The sequence below is a fragment of the Periplaneta americana genome, chromosome 12 (genome assembly GCF_040183065.1).
Source record: "Periplaneta americana isolate PAMFEO1 chromosome 12, P.americana_PAMFEO1_priV1, whole genome shotgun sequence".
In the NCBI taxonomy this organism is placed as follows: Eukaryota; Metazoa; Arthropoda; class Insecta; order Blattodea; family Blattidae; genus Periplaneta; species Periplaneta americana.
The window spans coordinates 7941717-7953993 of NC_091128.1; positions in this window are offsets into that span (position 1 = coordinate 7941717).

Below are 12277 nucleotides of genomic sequence, written 5' to 3' on the forward strand. Positions count from 1 at the left end.
TTATACTCGAGGACACACGTCAAAAACGTTGGCGCCAGCTATACAGTAACTTACAGTTACAGGTTTTTCAGAGAACATTCATGATGCAAAAACTTTGCAATTCAGAGTTCAAGGTCTAACAACTCATGTTTCCTCGTAAATCTTGCAGTACTACATTGTCACGTAATACGCAACAATGTTTCCCTCATGCTATGTATTAATTGATTCCTAAAAACTCGTGCATTTTTTCCTCTTCCTTTGCATTCAGTAAGTAAATAGGTCCAAACTCGTATACTTACTTATTTACTGGCTTTTAAGGAACGCGGAGGTTCATTGCCGCCCTCACATAAGCCCGCCATTAGTCCCTATCCTGTGCAAGATTAATCCAGTCTCTATCATCATATCCCACCTCCCTCAGAACCATTTTAATATTATCTTCCCATCTACGTTTCGACCTCCCCAAAGGTATTTTCCCCTCCGGCCTCCCAACTAACACTCTATATGCATTTCTGGATTCGCCCATACGTGCTACATGCCCTGCCCATCTCAAACGTCTGGATTTAATGTTCCTAATTATGTCAGGTGAAGAATACAATGCGTGCAGTTCTGTGTTGTAACTTTCTTCATTCTCCTGTAATTTCATCCTCTTAGCCCCAAATATTTTTCTAAGTACCTTATTCTCAAACACCCTTAACCTATGTTCCTCTCTCAAAGTAAGAGTCCAAGTTTCACAACTATAAAGAACAACCGGTAATATAACTGTTTTATAAATTCTAACTTTCAAATTTTTTGACAGCAGACTGGATGATAAAAGCTTCTCAACCGAATAATAACAGGCATTTCCCATATTTATTCTGTGTGTAATTTCCTCGCGAGTATCATTTATATTTGTTACTGTTGCTCCCAGATATTTGAATTTTTCCACCTCTTCAAAGGATAAATTTCCATTTCGTCCAAACTCGTATATGTTGCAAAATTTATACACTAAAGGTCATGTGCTCGTACATGCTACAGAGTGGAATGATTTCAATCATGGATATGAAAGACTGCTTTTTGTAATGCCCCATAAATATTACAGACATTCTTAGCAAGCTTCTTCATCCAGTGCAGTTTTAGACCTCAATGGTCAGTTATGGTTTCGATCCATCGTCGTGCTGGTTGCTCCATAGGCCTACTTGTCTGTCTAGAAACATTATATTAGGGCATTTTCTTTGGCATTTCCTTGTTGTTCAATCGGAAAACTAGTATTTTTCGGGATTTTCTATACTCTTATTATAATATTATAGACTAATAATAAATTGTTATGTTTTCAGAGACGGTGCTGGGGCCTCTGGAACTGGTGTTGCCAGCTTTTCCGCCGTTGCCGAAAGGCAAAACGTCAAACCGGCTCCAATATCGAAACCGGCCGTACAGTACGTGCAACATTTTGCAGTTATTAAAATATTGATTAATGTAATAATATGGATATTAATCCTGAAATGATTAATATAATTTCAAATATTAAATAAGCGATGTCACGAAATGGCATATCTTTATTATCTATACGTTTTTCTGTATACATAAGTAAATATTTAATATATATTTTTAAATCCTTCCAAATCCGTTTGACAACCTGTGTTTATCAGTATGTTTTCTCGTTAATCATTGAGTACTACATGATTACATAATGTCAAAATTAGGAAATCATACCTGTCTCATGCTTATGTATTAACTTATATATATATATATATATTTGCTCTAGAGTATGCCATTAGGAAAGTCCAGGATAACAGAGATGGTTTGGAATTGAACGGGTTACATCAGCTGCTTGTCTATGCGGATGACGTGAATATGTTAGGAGAAAATCCACAAACGATTAGGGAAAACACGAGAATTTTACTGGAAGCAAGTAAAGAGATAGGTTTGGAAGTAAATCCCGAAAAAGACAAAGTATATGATTATGTCTCGTGACCAGAATATTGTACGAAATGGAAATATAAAAATTGAACATTTATCTTTCGAAGAGGTAGAAAAATTCAAATACCTGGGAGCAACAGTAACAAACATAAGTGATTCTCGGGAGGAAATTAAACACAGAATAAATATGGGAAATGCCTGTTATTATTCGGTTGAGAAACTTTTATCATTCAGTCTGTTGTAAAAAGATCTGAAAGTTAGAATTTATAAAACAGTTATATTACCGGTTGTTCTGCATGGTTGTGAAACTTGGACTCTCACTTTGAGAGAGGAACATAGGTTAAGGGTGTTTGAGAATAAGGTGGTTAGGAAAATATTTGGGGCTAAGAGGGAAGAAGTTACAGGAGAATGGAGAAAGTTACACAACACAGAACTGCACTCATTGTATTCTTCACCTGACATAATTAGGAACATTAAATCCAGACGTTTGAGATGGGCAGGGCATGTAGCACGTATGGGCGAATCCAGAAATGCATATAGAGTGTTAGTTGGGAGGCCGGAGGGGAAAAAACATTTAGGGAGGCCGAGACGTAGATGGGAAGATAATATTAAAATGGATTTAAGGGAGGTGGGATATGATGATAGAGAATGGATTAATTTTGCTCAGGATAGGGACCAATGGCGGGCTTATGTGAGGGCGGCAATGAAAAATAATATCAATATAAATACTCTGATGTATTTTTTTCCCTTCCTTTGCATTCACCAAGTAAATAGTTATGTAAAAGACTATGTGCTAGTACATGCTGCAAGGTGGAATTATTCAAATCACGATTTATTGTGGATATAAAAGACTGCTTTTGTGTAATGCCCATCATTATTACATATATCCGTACCAAATTTCTCCCTCAACGGTCAGTTATGGTTTCGATCCATCGTCGTGCTGGTTCCTCCATACCTGTCTCACCAGAAGAAACATTTGGGCATTTTCTTTGTCATTCTCTTGTTATGTACCTTCTAGGATTTCCTATACTCTTACTATTATATTGTAGACTAATAATAAAATGTGTATGTTCCCAGGCATGGCGCTGGAGATCGTGCCGTCGACGTCGCTCCCCCAGCCCATCCCCCAGTCTCTCCTCCAGCGAAGAGGATAATACTTCGGTAGGTGCAACATTTTACAGTACAGCCTTCTTTAAGAGTATTGAAATATTGATTAATGTAATATGGAAAATTGTAATCCTAAAATTATCAACATAAAATGTAAATGAATCCCCTTCTTTCCATAAATGATAAATTTGAGGACGGTTCCGGACAATTGGCCACAGAAAATTGGTAATATGGACAATTCGCCACAGATAGACATTTCGCCACAAATAGACACTTTGCCACAGTTAGACAATTTACCACAAATAGACAATTTGCTACACTGAGGTACAAAGATAAATCCATGACTTCCAGAAGCTCTATTTTTTTATTTTATTGGGTTATTTACGACGCTGTATCAACATCTAGGTTATTTAGCGTCTGAATGAGATGAAGGTAATAATGCCGGTGAAATGAGTCCGGGGTCCAGCACCGAAAGTTACCCAGCATTTGCTCGTATTGGGTTGAGGGAAAACCCCGGAAAAAATCTCAACCAGGTAACTTGCTCCGACCGGGATTCGAACCCGGGCCACCTGGTTTTGCGGCCAGACGCACTGACCGTTACTCCACAGGTATGGACCAGAAGCTCTATATTGTGCGAATGGATACAGAGATTAATAATTGTGACTTCCACTAAGTATGTGAATTGCTATGTGCATGTAAATTTGGCTTCTAAATGTCCTGCTAGGTTGTGGCCTACGGCTCTCAAGTACCGGATGACTGTGCCTTCTGCCTTGTACCGCGGGTATTCTTCAACTATGTCGATGTACTTCCGCTTCTTTTTGGTAGGAGAATGACCACCTTCCAATCTCTATATGTATCTGTCCACTTCTTCCACTTCCAACTGCAGTTGCTCCAGCACGTGATACAAGGAAGGATGCGCTTTCCCCATTAATAGGTTCAATCTCCTGTGCCAAGCTTCGCACGTATTAGTAGTTCTTTGCAGATTTTCAATGACATGATCGTAGCAGTTCCAAGTATCAGAGTGGCTGTTGTCTGCCTCGTCCACGTCGTCGCCCTTTAATGTCGTTATCTTCTACGAAATCAAATACCCGAATCAGATCTCCTTCCACTGTTTCCTGAAGTTGGTCAAATGCTTCATGGACATCTTCTACTGGAACAAAAGCTAGCGAGACGAGTGAGTGGAACTGTGCCCTCAATTCTGAATTTTCTTCAATATTATATTGCTGCACCAATCCTTCGGTCTGAAGCCGTCTCCAGAAAGACTGGGCTAAGTGAAAAAGACAACCAGCTACCTTAACTCCGTCAATTCACTTTTGATTACGTTTATAACAGTTACTTCGTAATCAATAGATATGAATCTTGGGTTTAACTGATTTTCAAAACGTGGCCCTACTTCTCGTTTCAATACTCGAAAGAGTGTTTCATACACCTCCCTGGTATTCCGTTTCATCAGCGTCATTACTACAGGCATCCATTCCCCTTGTACATTGACATGTATAATGTAAAGTTGCAGTATGATTGAAGGAGCGGACATAAAGATCCCGTCCACTATCCAAAAATGGGACCGTAACAATTTATTTAAATGTGAATTAGTGGCAAATATGATAACTTTCACATTGTTCTCCGGTTCAAAATACAACTACCACCTTTTTCATTGTATGGTCTTAGTGTATCCGTCGGCTATAACGTTTAGTTGGTCAATGTTCCTTGGTTCAGGTGGTAGGTGCAGCTTCCTGGCACTGCGCACAGTTTTTTAATAGATGGTTTCTTCGGTAGATTCACACTGGCTTCGCTTACAATACGCTGCAAATCAAATTGAATGACAGACGTTGGATCTCGGGAAGTCCCCGACCTTGCCTTCATGTTCTCTACACATTCCTTTGCCTTAATCCTTCCCCAGTCTGCAGAATGATTCTTGTGTTCAGACGGTTCTTTGACGACACTGCTTCCATCTTCTGATAACGTGACTGTTGCATTACACCCGCCACGCATGTCACAGCGCCAAACAACTCCATTCTTATTTACTCTAAGTCTCATGTAGGCCTACATGTAGCCAAGATATATTAATTTGTCAGAACTTCTTTCTGATTTTGTGAAGCGAATTTCTTCCGCTATAATTCCGAATTAGTTTAAAGCTTCTGGATTTGTCTTGTGTTATCATAGAAATATATTATAAATTGTTGCGAATTTGGGTGTTGCCTTGACTTTTAATGTGTGGCTAATTGTCTTTGATACGAATTTCAATTATGTGGCGAATTACCTCTGTGGCCAATTTTCTGTGGCGAGTTGTCCCCAACCCACTTGAGGAAAGCTGAAAAAAAAACTGTTCTGTGTTGCTCATATTCAATAAGCGACTTTATTAGCATTGTGATGTCATAGATGTGATAATGATGTATCCATATAACATAGAAATGACAATCAAAAATATTTTATGCTTATGTTATAAGTTCCCAAAATCCTGGACTTAAGCTCATTTGGAAAAAAAATGTAATCACAATAGAATCTTTAAATACATATACCTATTACAGATGATAGACTAAACGGCAGGAATATGGAGTAATGGTTAACATGTCTGACTATGAAATGAGCGGGCCCGAGTTCAAATCCTGGTTCGGACAAGTTACCAGGTTGAGGTTTTTCCGGGGTTTTCCCTCAACCCACTAAAAGAAAATGCTCGGTAATTTTCGGCGATGAACTCTGGTCTCATTTCTCTGGCATTTTGACCATCATCTCTTCAGATGCTAGATGACTATAGTAGTTAAAGCGTCGTAAAATAACCAATTAAAAAAATGGAGGGTATTAGTGTAAACATAGAGAAAATGGGAGTACACTGAGAAAACTCTTCTCCAACTTCTGATTTCTCTATTATAAATTCCATCACGATCTGGTCAGGGATCGAATCCGGATTGTCTCGATGGAAGACCAGAGCACTAGCGCTACAGATGCGGCATCTTATTTTCCAAATACTACTTCGCTACCGGGGCCAGAGCCGGCAGGCAATGACCTGAAGGGTTTACATTGCACTCGAACTGTTGTCTAATCAGAGAAGTGTATTTTTTAATGAATCCTAGTTGCTAATGTACAGTGCCTTAGAGAAATTTAAAGACGCCCCAAATAAAATGTTTACTTTCTCCTGTAATATTTGTCTAAAATCGACCCGTGTAATAAATTTTACGTATTGTTATTGAAAATAAATACTTTCGGTGAAAGCCAGAAGTCTCTAGCTCTTTGAGATAAAAAGCTGTAAGCATACAATTTATTAAGTTATATTAAAAAATTACCATTCATAACATTTCGACCACTGTAAACACAATTTTTAATTATGATAGAAGTACTGCATTGTCCATGGAGTTTTAATACTGGGAATAAAATTTATTCTAAACAATGTTCTACTTCACTGATTTGGGCTAAAACGTTTCCAATTTTTTTCGGAAAATTTAGCAAAAAATATTAATTTCTTCATGGCAATCAAAACCAGCTGTTTCTAGCTGTTGATTAGCGTCGTGCATTACAGGCGCTATGTTCGGTTCAAGTTCGTCGAATATGGCAAAGTACAACAGTCGCCGATGTCCGCTCTGTAGAAGGAAGCCTGTCGTGTTTATTCCACCTTGTTATAAAAATATTTGCTATCCTCCACTTCTACCCCTTCTTATTTTAACAGCTTACGGATATAGCATACATCTTGCGATTAGTTTTTCACATGGAATAAGACTAAGTTTTTAATGTCTACATTGCATCCCTCATGTTCGAACAGTCCACACCTGTGGAGTAACGGTCAGCGGGTCTGACCGCGAAACCAGGTGGCCCGGGTTCGAATCCCGGTCGGGGCAAGTTGAGATTTTTTCCGGGCTTTCCCTCAACCCAGTACGAGCAAATGCTGGGTAACTTTCGGTGCTGGACCCCGAACTCATTTCACTGGCATTATCACGTTTAATTTCATTCAGACGCTAAATAACCTAGATGTTGAAACAGCGTCGTAAAACAACCCAATAAAAAAATGTTCGAACATTGCAGGACACTACTGCATATCTTGGAGAAAATATTATCAAGGAAATTGTGGAATCTTAAGATGTGACAGGCAATATGAATTATTTCATAGTCATGAATAACTAATAATTTGTCACCACATCATGAATTAATTGAATTTCTGTTTGAAGAAGTGGCATTTACAACAGAATAGATAAAAATATCTCCATTGTCTTTAAAGATATAAATCAACACTAGAAGAAAGGGAAAATATTTTCTATTTCCTTTCATCGGAAATGCGTCATATAAGGCCTATTAAGTAATAATTAATTTAAATGATCTGGCATAATTTCTACACGTTTAAGATATACACTGTAAGTTCGCGAAGTATGTCCACTTTTCCACTTTTATAACAATCTCAACATTATCATATTCATTATCGTCATCATCATCATCATCCTTCACCATTCTAGAGAATGTGGTGTGCATATATGTCATGTCCATTAATAATGTTCTTTCAATTCCTTTATGTTAGAAAACAGCTTTTCCATCACTGTGATTTCTCCCTGAGCTCATTCCTTTTCATTTCTTTTGTTTTCAATAGAATTGTTCGTCCTAAAACTCAGCCCACTCCAATTCCACGAGTTTTTTTAAGTGACCTACCATAATATAATACAAAACTGTTGTAACTCAGTGTGCAAAGTTTGAAAACGTATGTATTGGTATATGTCTTTTCGTAAATTTTATCAGAATTAATTGCTATGAAACATCTGCTGTACCGTATGTGCAGAAATATATTTTTATGCATTTAAGAAACTTTTCATCGATTTATTAATGTAAATATGTTACGTAGACAAGTTATACTATGCAACAAATCTTGTGTTGAAAGTATCGGTTGGAAACGAAAATATGTTTAACTGAAATTAGATTGCTGAATATAAGTGTAGAGATTAATGTATGTTTTCAACATATATAATTTTATACATCTTGATTACACAACTTTTAACACTGTATCACTTCGGAATATGTATGATAAGACTTTCCTGTGTTAAACTCCAACGTACCTCGTTTCAACGACCAGTTCTGAGGATGACCAATAAATAGGTAGAAACATGTAAATGAGGTACGTTGGGGTTTAACACAGGAAAGTCTTTTTATTTTTTTTATTTTAGTTGGTTATTTAACGACGCTATATCAACTGCTGGGTTATTTAGCGTCGATGAGATTGGTGATAGCGAGATGATATTAGGCGAGATAAGGCCGAGGATTCGCCATAGATTACCTTGCATTCACATTACGGTTAGGGAAAACCTCGGAAAACCCCAACCAGGTAATCAGCCCAAGCGGGGATCGAACTCGCGCCCGAACGCAACTTCAAACCGGCAGCCAAGCGCCTTAACCGACTGAGCCACGCCGGTGGCCTGGAAAGTCTTATCATACATATTACGAATATCATTTTATGTTCTGGTAACTTACCTACTATCCGCCACTGCCAGTCAGGAGAGCTGCATATTATACTAACTAGGCCACTAAAGCTTCATATAATTATACTAAGAAAACTATTAATAATCAGTGGAGTATTTAGTTGAGACATATCTTTCAAGCATAAATTATTACAAGTTTATTTTATTTTGTAGGAAACGGAGAGAGAGATCATCCTCCGCGGGTTACTAACACCTGTGTATTACCCAATGGATGTAAGTAACTCTTCAATGTACAGAGAATAATATAGAGTATGATGCTTAGAGGTAGGGTATATGGATCGTATGCGGAGACTAAAATGAAGATACAGTAGTGGCAAAAAAAACCGGACCGACCCTTTTAGCTGATTTCAGAGTCATATATTCAAATTTTGCTAGTCACAAAACACATCCATCTTGTATAATTAATTGTAACAATGAAATTTATTGCATTTATTCTATTCTTACCGTCTTCTGTTTCCTTCAGTGTCTCAAACTTACAGACGAAAAAACTTTGAGAGTTTTATTTTCATCTGGCATCAATATTACATTTCTACCTCTATTCGCAAAGATAACTTGCTTATTTTTACATTAAATAGCAGTACCGGTACATACCTTTGGCTTCACTATCCATATTGAAATTACCACAGTTTGACACAATACACAGCACAGGATTCTTTTGTATCAGCTACAAGGGTCGGTCCGGTTTTTTTACCACTACTGTATAAAATAGGAAAGATTGGAGAATGCTGGGTTTGCAGTGAAAGATTATGAATGAATCATCATAATAAAGAGACATTTTCAATAATTTTACGATAAACATATTTATATTATGAAAAAGTGCATGAATATTTTCTGAGTTGTATGTGGATCTTTCCATTCGTTTCATAAATTTTAATGAAACACTAGGCTACTTCACATATGGCATCAAGAGAAAGATCATGGATTTGAGAATACAACGAAGAATTTCTAGCACCGTTAAGGCCAAATGTAAACTTTTAATCTAAGACATGTCAGTTACAAGTGGCCAATATAACTTACTAGTTTAAGATCGCATGTTCAGAATCCAGCTACTGCAGTCCATTGAAAAGATGAAGATCATTCAAGTAAAATAGTCCATGTCTACTAAGAAGATTATTAAAAGTAGTGGGATATTAAATTTAGTTCACTGATACCTATTGTTCTCATCGTCGTCTAACTGCATACTTCTAGGTTCGGTTCATAACCATGTCTTCTGGCTTCCCACTTCCCACTTAGGGTGGGGACTTCTCAAATCAAGGCGACGAAAAACCAGACTCACCGCATTGTTCAAGGCACAAATGGGACACAAAGCATGGACCCATATCAATGCTAGATTAGCAATACCATCATACTTAGGAAGGACTGATCATATTAGGAAGTTTAAATGTAGAAAACAAAGAACGGACGTGGCAAAATTTTCCTTTGTTGACTGCACAATAGTAGACTGGAACAGCTTACCTGCGGCAATCTTTCAGGGTGGTCCCCTTAAAATAAAATACATTTAAGGAAAGGTTGGGAAGATTAGACTGAAAATTTAATTGGAGATGCAGTGTAATTATTTAAGTTGTCATGTAATTAATGGAGTTGATATATAATTAATTAAGTTGATATGTAATTAATTAAGATGCTATGTAATTAATTAAGATGATATGTAATTAAGTTGGTATGTAATTAATTAAGGTGATATATAATTACTTAAATTGGCAATAGATGGGTGAAATAGAAGTACTTACAAGTTAGATTTACTTTTGCTTATCGTAGGCGTTATTATAGAATAGTTTTTATTTATAGTCCTAGGTTTATTGCATCTACTATTTATAGATTACTGGTACGTTTATTTTATTTTATTTCATTTACGTTTATTTTATTTTATTTCACGTAATTGTAATTATTGTATATTATATATCACTACCACCGGGCGTATACCCAATTGTAGTGTTAAATAAATACATATACAATATACCTAAGCTTCATATTATATACTAAGAATAATATTAAAAGCAGTGAAATACTTAGTTGAGTCATATGCCATATATTTCAAGCATAAATTATTACTGGTGTATTTTATTTTTATAGGATTCTCAAGATAACGCCAGGATAACCCTTCATCCCGGCCCGCTTATATTAAACAACGGGGAAGTGGTAAGTAACTCATGACTGGACATAGTTAATACGTTGCTTAGAGACTCTTCTTAATAGCAATATGACTGGGTCTCCCTCCGTATGAGAAGTGTTTATTAAAAAAGTTTTTTTTTTTCGAAAATAGATATAATTTTAGAACAGAGATATTGACACCAGTGTAGGACTGTATACCTTACTTTATGGGGGGGGATATACAGGTTTGAGAGTAAAAAAAATGTTATGGTTTAATTTAAATTTTGTGTGAAGATTGGACATTTATCTTTATATCAGTGAAGGAATTTTTACAATATATACAATATTTTAGTAGATATGACCATGAGCGTGCGCTTATTTAGCTCTCCACACATAAGGTATATTTAACGCTCATTTCCGTAACTTATATTTTTCAAAATCGTTTTTGTGATAACTCCGGAAGTTTTTAAGATATCCCAGTAAAATTCTGCATGCAACTGTCTTTCATACTTGTGAACAAGATGAACTACAAATATTGCTGTAAAATTTATAGTTTATTTGAAAAAAAAAAAAAAAAACCTAAAATCATTGAACATATAACTTCTCATTAGAAATAAAAAAATACTACTGTAGACGTTTCAAAGATTGTAGTTCATATTGTTCATTTGACATTTAGGAATAAATAGAATAAATAATAGCTCAGTAATATTCATATCTGTGGACATCATCATAAAAACGGCACATCAGTGAAAATAGTCTATAATTGCAGAAGCAGTGAATATTGAGCATTTCAAATTGCAAGATTAAAGAGTCATTAGCTGCTAAGAAAAAAAAAATATTGAATTTCCCTCATTTTTCGTGCTGCTTTGTTCCATCTCCACAATGGGCACTGCGAGTTATTGTCTTCTTTTTATGTAATACTAATATATTTATTAATATAATAATTATGACATGTGGGCAAATTCTGCAACAAATTTGGAATTGTATGCTGTAGTGCAGTAATGTCGATTCCTGGAGTGCAGTGTTCAATGCCCAGTAGCGACCAAGACAAGGGTGAACATAATTTATAATATCCAGATGCAACAACTGTTTTCGCTTTTGTTTACTCATTTTTAACGTGGGCTGAGTTAACATACATTGTTTAGGTGGCCATCGAGAAAATATCCGTAATAATTCTTGTAGTACTATTTATGCGCAACCCACTGCAATATATCAGTGCCGGAAAATTAAACAAAGTTTGAAAAATTATGTAGACCTTATATACAAATTGAACAGTAAGTAATGTCAATAATTTGAAGGGGTTATTCTTTTAGATATTTCAAACAAAAAAGTTTAATACAATTTTGCTTATTTTACTCTATATGAAACATTCATAGCTTATTTCGGAAAAGGTATTGAATTAATTCCCAATATGCTTTGTCAATTTAAGAGAGCTTTGTGTTATGATGATAAATTATTGAAAGAATATTAATTTTCTTCTTTAAATCTGCAGAATTTTGATTCGTATAAATGTAACTTTTAAAACGTAATGCACTCTGATAACGCCGTAAAGATTATTGCCTGGAGAGAGGCAGATATTCGAAGCCCTAAGTACCCTGAACATCTCGCGTGTGATTGTGACAGGGATGCAAGAGATGACGAGAAATGTAAACATAACCGCTTTTAAAGACGGCTCGGGAAATTTGATTTATTGTATGTAAGTTTACCGGTCACCACTTTACAAATGAAAGTGAGAGGGAACTATTTCTAATTGC